This window comes from Heterodontus francisci, unplaced genomic scaffold (assembly GCF_036365525.1).
Source record: "Heterodontus francisci isolate sHetFra1 unplaced genomic scaffold, sHetFra1.hap1 HAP1_SCAFFOLD_58, whole genome shotgun sequence".
Taxonomy (NCBI): domain Eukaryota; kingdom Metazoa; phylum Chordata; class Chondrichthyes; order Heterodontiformes; family Heterodontidae; genus Heterodontus; species Heterodontus francisci.
Genome location: NW_027142006.1, coordinates 4315969 through 4334036, shown reverse-complemented (window position 1 = coordinate 4334036; position 18068 = coordinate 4315969). Strand labels below are relative to the sequence as shown.

At 50.2% G+C, this 18068-nt stretch overlaps 1 non-coding gene across 1 annotated transcript; it reads right to left on the bottom strand.

Moving 5' to 3' along the window:
- Positions 1-8820: 8820 nt before the first annotated feature.
- Positions 8821-8903, bottom strand: trnal-uaa (transfer RNA leucine (anticodon UAA)). The gene has a single exon. It is a non-coding gene; the product is annotated as a tRNA-Leu (tRNA).
- Between the last annotated feature and the right edge of the window lie 9165 nt (positions 8904-18068).

Genomic DNA, 18068 nt, shown 5'->3' with positions numbered 1-18068 from the left:
TCGGGCACTGTTTACACAGCCCGTTTAGAAAATCAAATCCACTGCACATCCTTGCTACAAATGAAATGTCAAATTTGGGGATTCTAGTTTTGTATCTCGAACACAGCACAGATTTATTCCAGACAGTTCGAAACAGCCTATCCCAGCTCCCGTTTCCAGGTCACTGCTCTCTCTGTGAGGCGGTGGGTGGCTCTCAGAAGAGCCTTTGTTGTGTTTGCTGGAAAGGGTCGAGTTGTTCAGCCGCTGAATCCGCAGAGAGTGCGGCCATGCCGTTTCAGAGCGTACACCACATCCGTGGCAGTGACCGTCTTGCGCTTGGCGTGTTCAGTGTAGGTGACCGCATCCCTGATCACATTCTCTAGGAAAACCTTCAACACCCCGCGAGTCTCCTCATAGATCAAACCCGAGATTCGCTTGACCCCGCCACGGCGAGCCAGGCGGCGGATTGCTGGTTTGGTGATGCCCTGGATATTATCACGAAGCACTTTGCGGTGCCGCTTTGCTCCGCCTTTGCCCAGTCCTTTCCCTCCTTTACCTCTGCCAGACTTTCTTTTATTAATTTCCAAAATATACTTTATTCATAAAAATCTGTAAAAAAAAACATTACAAAACAGTTCCAAAAAGCACCAAGTCAAACAGTACAAAGAGTGCAAAGGAGATCAGTTTCCTTCAATGCAGGAGTGAGTTGCCTCACAACCCTTCCATTTCATTGTCATGCCATGTACATTTTACAGCAAACCAATATTTTCTGGCTACAGTTCGAGTGGTTTCCCATGGATCCAGCCCCTCAGTTCAGCTTGGTGAGGGGACCTTACACAATGGTATTTCCACATTGAACCTTTGCTGCAGCTGCCCCAAGTTTTAGTGCGTCCCTCAGCATGTAGTCCTCGACCTTGGAATGTGTCAGTCTGCAACATTCGGTCGTGGACAACTCTTTGCGCTGGAAGACCAGCAAGTTTCGGGCAGACCAAAGGGCGTCTTTCAACGAATTGATAGTCCTCCAGCAACAGTTGATGTTTATCTCGGTGTGCGTCCCTGGGAACAGCCCATAGAGCACAGACTCCTGTGCTACAGAGCTGCTTGGGATGAACCTCGACAAAAACCACTGCATCTCTTCCACACCTGCTTTGCAAAGACACATTCCAGAAAGAGGTGGGCAACGTCTCTTTTCCACCACAGCCACCTCGAGGGCCGCGTGTGGATGGGGTGAGACTTCGGGTGTGCAGGAAGGATCTGACAGGGAGGGCTCTTCTCACCATCAGCCAGGCTACATCTTGGTGCTTGTTTGAAAGTTCTGGTGATGAGGCATTCTGCCAAATGACTTTGGACTTCTGCTCAGGGGACCATCCGACAGGATCCACCATCTCCTTTTCCCGTAGGGCCTTGAGGATATTCCGTGCAGACCACTGCCTGATGGATTGGTGGTCAAAGGTGTTTTTCCACAGAAACTTTTCCATGAAGGATAGGCAGTACGGCACAGTCCAACTGGATGGAGCATTCCGCGGCAATATGACCAGGCCCATCCTTTGCAACACTGGGGACAGATAGAACCACAGCACGTAGTGACACTTGAAGTTTGCAAACTGGGGATCTACACACAGCTTGATGCAGCCGCACACAAAGGTAGCCATAAGGATGAAGGCGACGTTGGGTACATTTTTCCCGCCCTTATCCAGAGGTTTGAACATCGTGTCCCTCCGCACTCGGATCATTTTGGATCCCCAGATGAAGCGGAAAATGGCTCAGGTGATCGCCACAGCGCAGGAATGTGGTATGGGCCAGACCTGCACCACGTACAGCAATGTGAGCACCTCGCCCTTGATGACCAGGTTCTTACCCATAATGGAGAGAGATCGCTGCTCCCACATGCTCAGCTTATGTTGTACCCTGGCTACTCGCGACTTCCAGGTTTTGGTGCACGTCTCAGCCCTTCCAAACCATATCCCCAGCACCTTCAGGTAATCTGACCTAACGGTGAAGGGGACAAAGGATCGGTCAGCCGAGTTCCCAAAGAACATGGCCTCGCTCTTGCCGTGTCTAACATTGGCTCCCAAGGCCAGTTCGAGCTGGTCGTAGATGCTCATCACTCTGCGCACAGACAGTGGATCCGAGCACAAAACGGCGACGTCATCCATGTACAGGGAGGTTTTAACCTGAGTGCCTCCGCTGCCTGGGATTGTCACCCCTCTGATGCTCGCATTCTTCCTAATAGACTCAGCAAAGGGTTCAATACTGCAAACAAACAAGACAGGGGAGAGAGGACAGCCCTGTCTGACTCCAGATTGGATCGGGAAACTTTCTGATTCCCACCCATTGATTGAGACTGCACTACTGATGTTTGTGTAGAGTAGTTTGATACAATTGCAGATTCCCTCCCCAAACCCCATTTTGGAATGCACATCCATCATGTAAGTGTGCGATATCCTGTCAAAAGCCTTCTCCTGGTCCAGGCTGATGAGGCAGGTGTCCACCCTCCTGTCCCGTACATAGGTGATCATATCCCTGAGTAGCACAAAGCTATCAGAGATTGTCCTGCCTGGTATAGTATAGGTCTGATCAGGGTGAATCACCAACTCCAGCGCAGACTTGAATCGACTGGCTATGTCTTTTGACAGAATCTTGTAGTCAGCATGAAGCAGAAATTGGGCCACCAATTTCTGATTTCTGTCCTCTCCCCCTTCTGCTTGTCGATGAGGGTGATGATGCCTTTCCTCATGGATTCTAACATGCTGCCAGCCTGGAGCATACTCTTGTTTACTGGCAGACATGTTGATTCTTTCCTCAAATCAGTGCACAATAAAAGAGACTGATTCTGTCAGGCTCCTTTTTATACAGGCCACCTGGACCTGGCTGAGAAAGGCAGAGTGAGAGCAGGGAGGGGAGGAGACAAGAGTGAAGATTAAACAGAGAGCTAGATGGAGGAGACACCCAGAGTGACAGACAGAGAGAGAACGGCCCCTCATCTTTCAGCTCCATCTCCAGTTTCCTCCGGGCTGCCAATTTCAAACCCTTTATTTACAGTAGAACCGAAACCCAGCTCTCCACACAAACCCTTCCAGACTCGGCCTTCATAGTCAAGGCTTTCCAGAAAGCCGGAGTTTTTAAATATGGTCCCGATGCAATTAACACTCAGTAATATTCCCACTTAAACACAGTCCATTCTATACTAAGAAACCTCCTCAGTAACATTACCATTTCCTCACACATCCGCTTCCAGCAGTTCACAGCACCTTACTGCAGCTGTTTGGGGAATCTCCTGTGTTAAGATTGGAGTTGGAAAGCGGACTTTACCCGGCAGTGTTATTGTCTCACACTGAATCTGCCAGACATCCTGTTCTCTTTATTGCGAGAGAGAAAGCACGGATTTAGGAAATGTTCATTTGAAATGATCTCTATTGAGAACGAGCCCGGCCGTGGGACAGGTATTCCAGTGCAAAGAGCTGTCCATGACCGAGTGTTGCAGATTGGCACATTGCAACGTCCAAGACTATGTACTGTGGGACGGCATTAAAGCTTGGGGAAGCCACCATGGAGACTCAATGGGGAAAGGTTGCAGTCTGAGGCCCTAGTAGGCCATAGTACAGTGAGGGGCTGGAACCCGTGAAAAACCCCTCGGGCTGTTTGCACCAGAGAATGTTTGATTTGTAATGTAAATACTGTAAATATAACCTGTGCAGGCAGGGATAGTGAGATACATCATGTACATTATTGAAGGAAACTGATCTGTATTGTACCTTATGTAATATTAAATTTGAACTGCTTTGCAATGTAATTGCACAAATTATATGAATAAAATACATATTGTGCAAAAGAAAGCAGCTTTCCTGTCAACACACACCTTGTCTCAGGGCACAACTTTCCTGTGATCTTGTCATACCCAACTTTGCTCTATATCTTCTGACACACACACTTTACAGTCTGTCATTTCCAAAAACAAGCATTCTAAAATCAAAAGACCTTTTGTTTATTACTCCTTTCTTTTCATTTCTCCTCTATTCTTCTCAATCACTCCCTTCAACAGTCCTATTCAGATCAAGGTGGAATGTGAATCGTGTCACAACTCACCTGACACTATTATTACCCTTCTTTTCTCTTGTCTCATTCAATGGGAAAGTTTTATTCACCAGTCTGTTGCTGTTTTACACTCTTGCCATACCATCTGGTATTGCATCCATCTGAATTCTGTGCTTTCATGGCCTTATATTTCTTTTCCACTTCTTGATGATTTGTTTGCTTCAGTTCCATTCAACCAGGCTGGACCACAGGGAAGCTTAGAACCTTTGCCTTGGATGGGTCCACGTTGATCCATTACATTCAGAATCACCTCCTTGAAATAACTCCATAGTACAACTACAGTAACCACACAGCATCTGCTTCAAACACTCCTCCACATTTTATCTGTTCTGACCGTCAACACCTCCAGCTCTTTTGTTTAAGTGGAACCCATCAGGTGTGTATAGGCTCCTTCTATTCTGAAAGCTGCAGCACTGGTTCAGGGAATTCAGCCCTGTTTCTCTACTCGAAAGGATCAGCCATGCTTGATCTGCCTCGTATTTTGCTTTTATTGCAACGTTACAAGACCTCCAATCCTCTGGCACCACACCTGTATCCAGTGAGGGATTGGAAAATGATGGTCAGACCTTCCACTATTTCTTCCCTGGCTTCTTTCAACAGCCTGGGGTACATTTCAACTGGTCCTGATGATTTATCCACATTCAAGGATGCTCATCCCATTAAGACTTCCTCTCTCCTTAAGTTATCACGTCCAATACTTCACACTCCTCCTCCTTAATAACAATATCTGCATCACCCTCTCATTCGGGAAAACAGTAAAGTATTCATTCAGGATATTGGCAACATCCCGATACAAAGGTTACATTTTTGATCTTTTATGTGCCCTGCTGTTTGCTTAGTTGCCTCTGACTCTCATGTTTTGTTGCAACATCTTTGGGTCCATAGTTATTTTGTTTGTCCATGTTCTTTCCTGCTTTCTCTTTGCTCTTCACCGCTGCTCCCAAACGCCTCCAGTTCAGTCAAAACACAACTTGTCAGAAGTGGGATTCGAACCCAAGCCTCCAATGGAGATTGCGACCTGAACGCAGCGCCGGAGACCGTTCGGCCATCCTGACTGCCGGCGATATGCTATCAATGCTAAGGAAATTATTCATTCTTTGTGAAAGTATTTGTGAGATTGTGGAAATGTCTGGAAGTGGAAAGACCGGCGGGAAAGCTCGGGCCAAGGCCAAGTCTCGCTCCTCCCGGGCTGGACTGCAGTTCCCGGTGGGCCGTGTTCACAGGCTCCTGAGAAAGGGTAACTATGCTGAGCGTGTGGGTGCCGGAGCCCCGGTCTTTCTGGCTGCTGTGCTCGAGTATCTGATCGCTGAAATCCTCGAGGTGGCCGGCAACGCGGCCCGGGACAACAAGAAGCACCGCATCATCTCCAGACACCTGCAGCTGGCCGTCCGCAACGACGAGGAGCTCAACAAGCTGCTGGGAGGGGAGACCATCGCTCAGGCCGTGCTGCTGCCCAAGAAAACCAGCACTCAGAGCTCCCAGGAAAAGTAAAGCGGCCAAAATGTCATCTAATAAACCAAAGGCTCTTTTCAGAGCCACCCACAGTCTCTGTGAAAGGGCTGGTTACTGTCAGGAGGGAATCAGAGATGGAGTTATTGGAACAGTGGATTGACCTGTTTCACATCTGTCCAGGTGTGTTTTCAGTTCCCTCTCTGGATTTCGCTCTGTTTCTCTGCTCACACATCTCCCCCTCTAGTTAAGTGAAGAAGTGAACTACAGGGTGTCAGAATCAACAATTTAATAAATCCCGCTGCCTTCGATTTGATAAATCCCGAGATTATCCCGGTACATTAACGGGAACTGGTTCAGAGCTGATGAATTAATTTAATAATGGAAGTGTCCGTGTTAATTCTCTGTTTTTCATTTGGACAGTTTGAATTGTGTTTTTATTTCTGTCCGGTGATCTGAGCGCCGCTTCTCAATGAGAATCTGCTCCCGGAACAGAGTAAATGCAGGAAGGAAGAGGCCATTCTCGGGCTGTGTGTCTCTCTCCTAACCTGATCTGTTTCGACCGCACTGTTCCCGGAAGACGGAATCAGTGAGAGTTGTGCACACACAGGAGCTGAGTCCATTGCAGCGCTTTAATATGTGCCTTCCCCCGGCCCTCCCTATTCTCCGGACACAGAGCTGTCTGTTCCCCCCGGCGGCGGGATAGGGTCGGGGATTCTCTCCCCGCAGTGTCAGGGTCTGCAGCCCCGGGGAACTGGCGGTTTCAGTCAGAGTGACCGAGCTAACTTACATATCCTGTGTACTGATCTCCAATGGATTCAAATATTAGTGAACTCATTGGGTAATGATTGTAAATAACCCTCATGTGAACGGACCCGGCTCCATTAATGCCTTCCAAATAAAACTGGGATCCATTTCTTTTCCCCAAATGCCAGCTAACGGATCCCAGGAGCGGGGTTGTGATTGTGCTGAGCAGCAATGAGTCTCCGGTAATGCTGCTTTCTAAATTCCAGACCAGCTCTCAGTCCGACAGGCCTTTCGGGAAAGTGATGTGACAAATCAGAAACCATGTGACCGCCCCTTCAATCTAATGGGTTTGATGATGAACAGAGATGGCAGCTCTTTCCTTTGCTGATTTGGTGGCTCTGAAAAGAGCCCTTGTTACACTTGTTACTGAAGCTGGGTTTCAGGTGCGTTCCCCGCGGATGCGGCGGGCCAGCTGGATGTCTTTGGCCATGATGGACCGGGATCATTCTGGTGAATCTGCTCATTTTCCGACAGAAGCATCAGTCGCTGTTTGAACTGTTTAAAGTCAGGGGTGTATTAGCAGCCAGAAAGTGAAGGGCAGTTCATTGCTCCCTGCAGCATTATCCGCCTCTTTCAGGAGAAAGGATCAGAAACCGCTGGTTTCTGTCAGTCCCCGAGAAGCCTGTGAGAAGCGGTTAGTCGCGAATTTGTTCCTTTTACAGAGAGGAAGCTGATATTTGTCCCGTTTTAAATTGCTGAACCGGACCTTCCTCCCGCCGCTTACAGTTAACAGATTGACAAATGAAAACGATTCCTAAAATCGCGTCAGGATTTTGTGATGGTAAATACAGTAAAACAGAACATAAAATGAGAGGTTTTAAAATTGTTGCCTGAAAATTGAAATTTTCCATCACTTCAATTCCTTCCTGCTCTGGAATTGCCGGGCTTTTTCCAATTGGAAAATATAAGCCAATGAGAACTTCTATTTACTTATATGTGATTCTCCTATTGGTTAAGAATTGGATTGAGAAGCGGGTGACCAATCAGAGACAGAGTCAAACTGTTGGAATTTCAGGCCCCCAGGAACTGAGCTGAAACTGTTCAGATTGACAAACCCTGGCAGTAGCTTCACACATTGGACACTTCACACTGAGTCATTCAAGGGCTGGTGTGAGAGAAGCTTCAGATCCTGTCATTACTCTCTGACTCATTATTCATCCAGAACCAAACAATTAGTAAATGTGAAGCAGTGAAGAGACTTTTCACTCTCACTGCAGAATGTGTCATCTGGGGAAATAAGGAACTATTATATTCGGAGATTCCAGGGACATTCGTCCCTGAACAAATCCATTCCTAACATTCCCGATCACAGCCTATCCCAGCTCCTGTTTTCACCCGACTCCAGCTGAATTGGAGAAACTCATGTGTTGGGGTTTGAGTTGTGAGGTGGGGTTTCTCCGCCAGTGTTCCTGTCTCACAGACTCTCCCCCTGAATTTGTGAACTGAGACTGTACCGAACACATCTCCAGTTAGAGAGAGGGCCGGATATCCCTCTGTTTCATTACAGAGAGTGGGGAAAGGGCTGGGTGGAGGGGAGTCACCAGGGATCCTGGATTTACTCCAAATCATTTCCATGTGGAATCTGCAGGCGGGGCCGGGACAGGGATCATTTGATCAGGGGATCAGCTCTTTCCTGAGAGATGTGGGTGGCTCTGAGAAGAGCCTTTGTGTTCAGATGTTTACAAGTTTCCCGCGCTCTTTCACTTCTTTCCAGACCCTGCTTTCTGAGCCTTCGCTGCTTTCGGCTTGACCTTGCTCTTCCATGTCTGCACTTTCTTCAGCGCCTTTCCGCCCGCCGCACTCTTGCCTTTTTTGACCTTCTTTGCAGGAGACTTTTTCTGAAGCGCTGCTTTCTTCACCACCTTATTTGGCGTTGCCGCCGCCTTGCTGCTCGTTTTCTTGGCTGTTACTTTCTTTGTTGTCACTTTCACGTCTGCTGGTTTCTTCACTAAAGATTTCTTGTCTGCTGGTTTCTTCACTGAAGATTTCTTGTGTGCTGGTTTCTTCACCTTCTTTCCCACTTTTCCCTAGGTTTTCCTTCTTGCTGATTTTGAAGGAGCCGGAGGCTCCCTGTCCCTTGCTATGCACCAGGGAGCCTTTGTTCACATTCCTCTTGATACTTTGCTTGATCTGGGTTTTGAGCTTCTCCTGAGCGGTGGCAGACCTGCAAGGAATCAACTTCCAGCTACCGTATAAAGAGAGACCAAGGCTCAGGGCCTTCAGTTACCTGGAGGGGAGTCGGAGAGGCAGCGGATCCTGTGAGGAACCACAATCCAGGAAGGATGAGAAGGTCATTGTCAGGGGACAGAGGAGATTAAGTTAAAGATTTACCAGTTTATAAGCAAGCGCGGAGCCAAGGAAGGGTGCTGGGGCAGATCAAATAATAGGAAGCTGTGATCAGTTGGAAGGCAAGAGTGATTAAATGACAGAAGAGATCATGGTGCAAGGCAAAAGGCAGGGGAAGAAAAAGTAACATTTAGTAAGCACAGACACCAGGAGTGGGGTTTGAACCCACGCAGATACATGTCTATTGGATCTTAAGTCCAACGCCTTAACCACTCGGCCATCCTGGTACATTAGCCAACTACTGAAAATGAAATTTAATGTGATCCGGGTGCCATCTGGCCTTTCACAATCTAAAGTTATGACTCCTCTCCCATGCTGAATTGGACCCTTCATTATTTATGAACCTCAATCGGATCACCCCTCAGTCTAGGTTTCTCTAAGGTGTAGGGTCCCAACTCTTTTAGTCTAACTTGATAACCAAGATGTCTTATACTGTGAATTCGTCGAATGTCTCTCCTCTGTACCCTTTCCAAAGCCTCAATATCACCCATCATGTGAGGAGACCAAGACTGGATACAATATTCCAAGTGAGTCCTGACCAAGGTTTCATAAAAGGACAAATTCGGGACATCTCAGATACTGAAGGAGTCCATGTCCAGAAGCAGCAAGACCTGGACAACATTCAGACTTGGGCTGCTAAGTGGCAAGTAACATTCACACCACATAAGTACCAGGTAATGACCATCTCCAACAAGAGAGAATGTAACCATCTCCCTTTGACGTTCAACAGCATTACCATCGCTGAATCCCCCCACCATCAACATCCTGGGGGTTACCATTGACAAAAGCTTAACTGGACCATTCATATACATACTCTGGCGACAAGAGTAAATCAGATAGTGGGAATTCTGTGATGAGTAACTCAGCTCAAGGCACATGGTGAAATGCTCATTCGGAGAGCTGGAGAAATGGACTGGTCAGGTGGGCTGAAAAGTGGCAAATGGAATTCAACTTGGAGAAGTGTGAGGTGATGCCTTTGGTGAGGTCAAACACAGCAAAGGAAGACACAATTAATGGGTGAATGCTGAGAGGTGTAGAGGAAGTGAGGGACCTTGAAGTGAATGTCCACAAATCCCTGAAAGTAGCAGGATAGGTTGATAAGTTGGTTGAGAAGGCTTATGGAATCCTTTCCTTTATTAGCCAATGTATAGAATATAAGAGCAGGGAGGTTATGCTGGAACTGTATAAATCATTAGTTAGGCCACAACTTGAGTTCTGTGTGCAGTTCTGGTCACCTCATTCCAGAAAGGATGTAATTGCACTAGAGAGGTTACAGAGGAGATTTACGAGGATGTTGCCAGGACTGGAAAAATGCAGCTATGAGGAAAGATTGGATAGACTGGGGTTGTTCTCCTTGGAATAGAAGAGGCTGAGGGGAGATTTGATTGAAATGTACAAAATTGTGAGGGGTCTGGATAGAATGGATGGGAAGGGTCTATTTACCTTAGCAGGGAGGTCAGTGACTGGGGGGCATAGATTTAAAGTGATGTGTTGAACCATTAGAGGGGAGATGAGAAAAGGTTTTTTCACCCAGAGGGCTGTGGGAGTCTGGAACTCACTGCCTGTAAGGGTAGCTGAGGCAGAAACCCTCAACTCATTATAAAGGAGTCTGGATGTGCACCTCAAGTACCTGAACCTGCAGGGCTACGGTCCAAATGCTGGACAATGGGATTCAGCTGGGTGGCTCGTTTTTTGGCCTGCCTATGCTGTAAACTTTCTATGTTCTATGATTCCATGCAGACACAATGGGCCCAATGGCCTCCTTCTCCACTGTAATAATTTTGTGATTTTTGACTCTCCGAAACTTTTCAACCATCTACAAGGCACAAACCAGGATGAGTGCAGCACCAACAATACTCTAGAAACTCGACACTGTTCAGGACAAAGCAGCCGCCTTGATTGTCACCCCATTCACCACCTTAAACATTCACTCCCTTCACCACTGACGCACAGTGGCAGTGGTGTGTACCATCTACCAGATGCACTGCTGCAACTCACCAAGGCTCCGCAGACAGCACCTTCCAAACCGAAGACCTCCACCAACTTGAAGGACAAGGGCTGCAGATGCATGGAAACACCACCATGTGCAAGCTCCCCTCCAAGTCACACACCATCTGCTCTGCAAATATATCGCTGTTCATTCACTGATGCTGGGTCAAAATCCTGGATCTCCCTTCCTAACAGTACTGTGGGTGTACCTACACCACATGGAGTGCAGCAATTCGAGAAGGGAGCTCACTGCCACCTTGTCAAGGACAATTAGGGATGGGTAACAAATTCTGGACTTGCCAGTGTCGCTCACATCCCATGAAAGAATATGCCTCACTTTATACTCAATTGTCCTCTGAATGCAGCCCAACCCTCTATTTGCTCCAACTATCACTTCACAGCATTGCTGCTGTACCTTTAGAGATCTGTGCACTAGAACATCCAGATCTCTGCTCAAAATTATTTTCTTTTTTCCACCTACTTTAATGTTTTTCCCTGAAGGGTGTATGAATGTTGAGCATTCGCCCTGTCCACATGAATAACACTGCACTTACCCAAATTAAACATCATTTACCAGTCATGAACCCAATCTCCCAACACATTAAGATCAGCCTGAAACAGTCGAGTATCGTCTACAGTCTGAACACTCGCACAGATCTTCAAATCATCTGTCAATTTACAGATGGTGCCCCCTACACCTACATCCAGATCATTAATAAAAATAGTAAAGAGCAACAGTCCCAACACCGATCCCTGTGGGACACCACTGGTAACTGGTCTCCAAACAGATCCAGATCCATCTGTAACTACTTTCTGCCTACGTCCTGCCAGTCAGTTCCCAATCCAGATCAATATATTACCACTGATACCAGGGACTTTAATCTTATAGAGAAGCCTCTTGTGTGGAACCTTATCAAAATCTTTTGGATGAGATCAGCTAATTGAACACAGGCTGGGGATGAGGCCTAGGCCTATCCTGCTTTGTGTGTGGGTCTCAGAACCACACAAGGTGAGATCAGCTCACTGAGCACAGGCCCATCCTGCTCTATATAGTGCTCAGTACCTCACCAAATGAGAATAACTAACACACCACAGGCCATGGAGCCTCGGCCCATCCTTCCCTGATTGCGGTTCAGTGCCAACCAGGTCAGATTAGCTAATTCAGCACAGGCCGGAGATGGAAGCTGGATCTTTCCTGCTCTGGGAGCTCCGTACCATACCAGGTGCGATGAAGTAAAATACCACAGGCCGGGGATGGAGCCTGAGATTTCCCTGTTCTGTGTGGGGCTCTGTACAACAACGTGTGAGAAGAACTATCATCCCTCAGGCTGAGGAAGGAGCCTGGGCCCATTCTGTTCTGTGTGGCTCCTACCACACTGAGTGGGATCAGTTAACTCAACACAGGCCATGAATACAACCAGGCCCTTTCCTGCTCCGTGTGGCTCAGTATCACACCAGGTGGAATCAGCTAACACAGCACAGGCTGGGGCTGGGGCTGGAGCCTGGGCCCGCCCTGCTCTGTGGGCTCAGTAACAACCCGTAAGATGAACTTTTTTCAAAAGACTTCAGTGTATTTATCTCTGTCCAACACTCTGAGGCAGCTTTCTGTGTTTATAAAGAGTGTAATTTATTGACTGGTCTCTTGGATCAAACAGGGTAACAGACAGAGGTCTGTGTGCAGAGGGTTTGGAGGTGAGCTCTGATTCCTAACGCTTTCTGGACTGTGAGGAATAAAGAATGAATGAGAGAGAGAGAATGTGGGAGAAGGGATGATGGAAGAATTTGTCCGTGAACCTGATTAAAAGTGGCTCAAACGCAAGATAATATGAAGATATCAAGAGCAGAACATTAACATAATCTGAGTTCCGCGATCTGGTCGGGTCCCATTCCCCTGAAGTGAGGAATGAACGGGTGGGGAAATTCCACCTGGAGTTATATTTGGCTCCAATGAAGATGAGTTCACAGTGAGGATGGAATAGCTCAGTTGGGAGAACACTGGATTGAAGAACCAGGATACAATCCCTGGTTTCAACAGTTTTAATTTGGTGTCTCCATCAGTTTAAGTAGAGAGAATCAGAGGGGAGATTTTCCACTCTTGACCCCATGGGCTGAATTTTAAGCTAACGGTGCGGCTCTCGGCAGAGACACCGTGAGTGGGTGCCGTCACCACACGAGTGAAATGTGGCCGGCCGACCCCGATCACGGAGCAGCTGACCAATTAATGAAGGGGAGGCGTGGGGCCCATGTAAACAAGGACCAGAGGTAGGGAACGAGGCACCGATGGCACCGACATCTGACACAACGGCAGGTGCTGGCACCATATTGAAAGGACTGCCAGACCTGTATTCACTGCTGCCTGGTTTAAAGGAGTGTCTTCCTGAGAGCCCTCTGCTGTCCCAGAACCCGTTCTGCTGACTCTGCTGTCCCAGAACCCGTTCTGCTGCCTCTGCTGCCCCAGGTCCCGTTCTGCAGCCTCTGCTGTCCCAGAACCCGTTCTGCTGCCTCTGCTGCCCCAGGTCCCGTTCTGCTGTCCCAGGACCCGTTCTGCTGCCCCAAGATCCATTCTGCTGCCTCTGATGCCTCAGGACCCGTTCTGCTGCATCTGCTGTCCCAGAACCCGTTCTGCTGCCTCTGCTGCCCCAGGTCCCGTTCTGCTGTCCCAGGACCCGTTCTGCTGCCCCAAGACCCATTCTGCTGCCTCTGCTGCTCCAGGACCCGTTCTGCTGCATCTGCTGCCCCAGGACCCGTTCTGCTGCCCCAAGACCCGTTCTGCTGCCTCTGATGCCCCAGGACCCGTTCTGCTGCCCCAGGACCCGTTCTGCTGCCTCTGCTGCTCCAGGACCCGTTCTGCTGCCCCAGGACCCGTTCTGCTGCCTCTGCTGCCCCAGGACCCGTTTTGCTGCCTCTGCTGCCCCAGAACCCGTTCTGTTGCCTCTGCTGCCCCAGGGCCCGTTCTGCTGCCCCAGGACCCGTTCTGCTGCCTCTGCTGCTCCAGGACCCGTTCTGCTGCATCTGCTGCCCCAGGACCTGTTCTGCTGTCTCCGCTACCCCAGGACCTGTTCTGCTGCATCTGCTGCCCCAGGACCTGTTCTGCTGCCTCCGCTGCCCCAGGACCCGTTCTGCTGCCTCTGCTGCTCCAGGACCCGTTCTGCTGCATCTGCTGCCCCAGGACCTGTTCTGCTGCCTCCGCTACCCCAGGACCTGTTCTGCTGCATCTGCTGCCCCAGGACCTGTTCTGCTGCCTCCGCTGCCCCAGGACCTGTTCTGCTGCACCTGCTGCCCCAGGACCTGTTCTGCTGCCTCTGCTGCCCAGGACCCATTCTGCTGTCCCAGGACCCGTTCTGCTGTCACTGATGCCCCAGGACCCGTTCTGCTGTCTCTGCTGCCTGATAGGTAAGGAGCTGAATGCGAGCCTGCAGTGACCATCGTCCAATAGTTTAGCGATGCCTTCCTGCAGGTTCGCCTCCAGGTGACAACAGATAGGTGGAAGATCCTCTTCCCCAGGGATGGGAGGTGGAGACCTGTCCACCTGACCAAGCAAAGCTGCTTTGAGATAGTAGGTGAAGTCAGCAGCCGTGGGGTCACCCCCAAGACATGGATCCAGTGCAAGAAGTGGGTCAATGACCGGATCCGGGCTGCTCAGGCGCAAACTCAAAACACTTTGGACCCTTTGGACATTGCGCATGGCAGAGTGAGAGGGAGTGTTTGGTGGAAAGGGAGTGACCACCCCGTCATGTGTATTGGGGAATGGCAGCAGGACATGCTGCCTGAGGCTTGGCTGCATCTCGGTGGGAGGTGCACGTCAGTCATTGTATAAACTCACACAGTCCCTCGAGAGGGGCCACATGCAGGAGGAATATGTGTGTCCACATCATGGACTGCTGGACTATCACCATCAGAGATATTGGGTTTGTCCCCGCTGGGAGACTAACTTTGTTGATCATAGTGGCTGCAGGAGAAGACAGCCCACAATCGGAAAGAGCATGTCAAGACTGGCAGTGGATGCCTTATCTCCATGTCCTCATCCCGATGGAGGAGGAGGCCATGGAACAGGCCGGGCAGCAAAGCAGCTGCTCCATAGCTGATGGAGAGACAGGGACACCTACCTAAGAGAGTGAGTGAACATCTCCTGGGGCACAAGGGTGCATCTGCTGCAAAGGAGCCACACTGCTCATCTGTTCACCACTGCATCAATGGAGCTGCACAGTAGGGGTGGTTGGAATGTCACGATGGGCAGACCCTAACCCTTCAATGTCCCTGTTTTCACATGCAGGCAAGGATGAAAGACAAGAGCGAAGAGCTGGAGAGACTGGGGGACAGCCAGACACCTCTGAGGAGGAGGAGGGAGCCTCAGAGGGTGCACCGTCACATCATTCCCCTGCACCCTCCACCAGCACAGAAACCCTCACTCGGTGGGTATCCACTCGCTGTTAGATTTGGGCACACAAGCTGGTGAGCACGTCACAGACAGGCCCGGGCAGATGACGGAGGCAGTGACAGCCGAGGCCACTGGCAGTTGGAAGTCTGTGGGAGGCCAGGCCCATGCTGTGTCCCAGGCTGATGACGTGCCTCTGGTGTCACCAGCAACACGGGAAATGCTGAAGCTGCAGCAAGAGGTCAGGCAACATCTGGCAGAGTTGCCGGAGGTTATGTGTACCCAAGTTCGGATGATGGAGGAGTCCATCCAGGCCTTGCATGCTGTACTGTCTCTGATGGGGGTGTGTCTGGCTTCCTTCCTTGAGAGATTGGTGACTCTGATGGAGAGCCAGATCCAGCCGACCAATCAGTGGCTGCCGGAGATGTGTGCAGACCTGCACTCCATCGCTTTGTCCATGAGCTCCATCCAGCGGTGACAAGGTGAGAGGGGGGACGAGGCACCTGAACACTTCACCAGGTCCACGTCCCTCTCAGGTCAGCAGCGAGTTACAAGTGTGTCTTATAAGGGGGAGGAGCAGCTGGCTGCTACATCTGGGGTCTCCTCTCAGGGTGCTCCTGGTGTGGACAGTAGCTCCAAAGCCCCTCTGCCAGTGACACAAGTGATGCCAGTGCCTGCCTCCATCACCCTCGATGACAGAGGGGGGTCCCTGTACCTGTGCAGGAGGCCCTCAGTGTGCCGGAGCCCTCCAGGCCTCAGGCAGCAAGAGGACGGCCACCAATGTCATCCCAAGCCATGGGGCAGCAAGGTCAGCAGCCTGTCTCCACCTCAGCTGACAGAGCAAGGGGAGCACCACGTAGGAGCACGCGGAAAAGATTTCAGAAGAGCACCTAGATTCACTGAGGGGTTCACGGGTGAATGTACATTCCAGATGGATAGGGTTGTGTTTGTTGTCACACGGAATATAGAAATGATGTTCTCTCACTAAGTCTCCTTCCTATTGTTGATGCCCTTTGGGACTTCATTTAAACCGTTCCTCCCAAGGGGCTGGAAGTGATGGACCAAGCCCTGAGTTCACAAAGCTTCGGCCTTGTCACTGTGCGATGTGTACCTGGACGCTGCAGTACAGAAGGAAGGAGGCGACAACAGGGCTGTTTAAAGCTAAGACTTTATTGCTGTGGTTCCAGAAGGTGGTAAGGCTCAAAGGAAGCTTGAATGTATAAGGGTGTCTCATGTCTCCCTTGTGTGTATCTCATGGCCCCTTTCCTGCTGTGCCTGAGGTTCTTCATCTGGCATTGCTTGGGCAGCATCCTCCTCCACATCCTCATCATCAGAGGAGACATCACACTCCACGATATCCTCACTAGTCAACACCTCACCCCTCTGTAATGCCAGATTGTGCTGTGCACAGCAAACCACCACCATATGCGAGACCCTCGCCGGGACATACTGAAGGGCTCCACTGGATCGATCTAGGCACCTGAATCTCATCTTCAGGAGACCAATGGCCTCCTTGATGGTCGCTCGGGTTGACCCGCAGCAGGTGTTGTACCTCTCCTCTGCATCCGTGCGTGGGTTCCTCACAGACGTCAGTAGTCATGTCCTCAGTGGGTAGCCCTTGTCTCCAAGGATCCATCTCTGAAAGCGGATGGGGCCGCGGAAAGGTTCTGGCACCTGGGAGTGCCTTGGTATGCAGGCGTTGTGGCTGCTTCCCGGGATTTGTGCACACACCTATGGGATCCATTTGCAGTGGTCGCAGACCAATTGCACACTGAGCAAGTGGAAGCCCTTCCTGTTGAAGGCTGCTGGCTGGTCTGCAGGAGCCTTGATGGTCACATGGGTGCTGTCAATGACACCCTACACCTGGTGGAATCCAGCGATGGCCCCAAATCCTATAGCTCTCTCAGCTTGACTGTTTGGATCAATGTGCACATAGTCACCGGCCCTCCTGAACAGGACATTGGTGACCTCGTTGATGCACTGATTCACTACAGACTGTGAGATTCCACACATATCTCCAGTGGATCCCCACAATGATCTGGTGATGCAGAAGTTCAGTGGCACGGTGACCTTCAGTGACACTGGCATCAGGTGCCCACCAAGTCGCATGGGGCACAGCTGCATCATGGCAGAGAGATCAGTGACGACCTCCGTGGAGAGGTGCAGTCTGCGGAGACACTGTCACTCGGACATCTGCAGGTTGTTGAACCTCGGCTGACGTGTTCCTCTGCCTCCTTCTCCGGCCTCCTGTTCGAGGCTGGCCTTCCTGTGGGCCCCCAAGCTGCTGTGGTGCCCCTGTTGGTGCCTGCGCCTCCCTCCCTTCCTCTCTACTCCTCCTCCCCTCCTCAATGGGAGCCACGAATCAGGCCCATGACAGGTTGCCCCTCCCAGAGTGCAAGGCCTGCACAGTAAACAACACCCAGCCACATTTACCTCATTTGTCATCCTCAATGAAGTGGCACTGCCGCAATGGCACCCTGGTGTTGTTCCCTCTGCAGAGCTGGCACATTGGCCCCCTCTCCTGACAGTGTTTCCCCATGCCCTTTCCCCCTCCACCCTTACTGCCAAGAGACGCTGCCTCACCCGATAGCTTCCCAGTGAAGCCAACACTCAGCTCCCACCTCCCAGTTGCCTCCTTTAACCAGGCGAGGCTCTGAAGCCCCGTGGTTCCCGTGTGCTATTAGTTCAATTGGATCCAGTGAATAAAATTGCTGATAATTGGATTCATAAATACTTTAAATGCCTTCTTGCCGTGTGGATGTGCGAAGTCTGCCCTCCATGTCAGCCGCCGACAGAAAAATCAGGTCCAACGTCTTCCATCCCTATTTTATACTCCCCCCCTCCCCCTCCCCGGCCTCCATTCCCGTCTCCAACGGTCCCTTAAAATTCTGGCCCATGTCTCCAAGACTAATGGGAGTGAAACTACATCTGCTCCTTAGACTGAACAGGGAGAGCTGCTCTCTCTCTGTTTAAAGTGAATGAATCTGATCTTTACCTTGTCTTACTGGAACGTTCACTGTCTGGAAAT